Source organism: Triticum dicoccoides, chromosome 3A (genome assembly GCF_002162155.2).
Source record: "Triticum dicoccoides isolate Atlit2015 ecotype Zavitan chromosome 3A, WEW_v2.0, whole genome shotgun sequence".
NCBI classification, from domain to species: Eukaryota; Viridiplantae; Streptophyta; class Magnoliopsida; order Poales; family Poaceae; genus Triticum; species Triticum dicoccoides.
The window spans coordinates 54786331-54787548 of record NC_041384.1 but is presented as its reverse complement, the minus strand read 5'-3'; the positions used below and the strand labels follow the sequence as shown (position 1 = coordinate 54787548).

Below are 1218 nucleotides of genomic sequence, written 5' to 3'. Positions count from 1 at the left end.
GGATGTTGAGTATCGTGATTATTAGGAAAGCTAGGATAGCGTAGGATATTATTCTACCTTGCCTTGTACTCCAAGATGATCATATACTCCTATATATATATGCCCATGAGGCTCAAGCAATAAAACAACAATTCCACCAAAACCCTTTCTCCCTTCCAACAGCAGAGGCTCGGGACACCTCGATGGTGGCATGGTACGATGGCTTCGTGGCGTCTACGACGGTGATTTGCAGCAGAGGCTTCTTGCTCCTCGATTCACTGTGACAGTGGATCCTCATGGTTCCCGTTTTCACGACGGTTGTGGCAACAATACATCTTCCTTATTGCAGTTTCCCAGCGGAGTTGCATGGTCTCATGCACGTCGACAGATTTCGGCCTCTATATTTGAGATTCCCTACGACATGCTCCGATGATTGACAACCCCGCTTGCTGCAGGTTGGAGACTTAGAACTGTGCGTGCGGGTGGTGTGTTGATGGATCAGCAAGTGGTGATAACATAGGATGGCATCGGCTACGTGGCTGCTCTTGGCCCGGCCTTCATTAGTCGGACCGGACTAGAAACTTCTCTTTGAAATGAGAATCCATCATCTCATGTTAGTGGTTGGGTCCAGCGACGATGACGCTCGTGTTTTGTCCTTTCCTAGACGCGTTGTCTACTGAGATGATGTTGATGCAGAGGACCAGAGGTCAATGTGATTGATATCCTTGTGATGTTAATATATCCTTTTTATATAAAAATAGTTTTTACTTTTTTTTGTAAGAACTACAACAATAAGTAATAGGGAAAATTGTTGATCAACTTATGAGTAACGAGTAATTAGCCAAACAGTTTCGATCACCTTTATGTTCAATTCAGTGACCGTACAAAACCATGGAATGAATACTCGAAATCGCCCAGCCCCCGTAGCTCAGTTGGTTAGAGCGTTGGTCTTATGAGCCGAAGGTCGCGGGTTCGAGACCCGCCGGGAGCATAGCCTTGTAATTTTTTTGTCGCGCGATGACACAAGTATTTTTTTGGCCATCCAACAGAAGTTTGTTGATCGGCGGTCCTGGTTGACTCGATCATGCGTAAGCTGCCTAGGCTCCGTTAAATAATATAAGTACTCCTTATTAAAACACATTTTTTTGGAAAACACTCTCTTTTATCCGGATGCACGCAGCCGCGCGAGCAAACGTTTCATGCGTTGTCCGATCGCGCTTCATCTTGCAGTCGAGGGCT

At 45.7% G+C, this 1218-nt stretch overlaps 1 non-coding gene across 1 annotated transcript; it reads left to right on the top strand.

The window, feature by feature from the left end:
• The first annotated feature begins 896 nt into the window (after positions 1–896).
• Positions 897–970, top strand: TRNAI-UAU. Its single transcript has one exon. It is a non-coding gene; the product is annotated as a tRNA-Ile (tRNA).
• The last annotated feature ends 248 nt before the right edge of the window (positions 971–1218 follow it).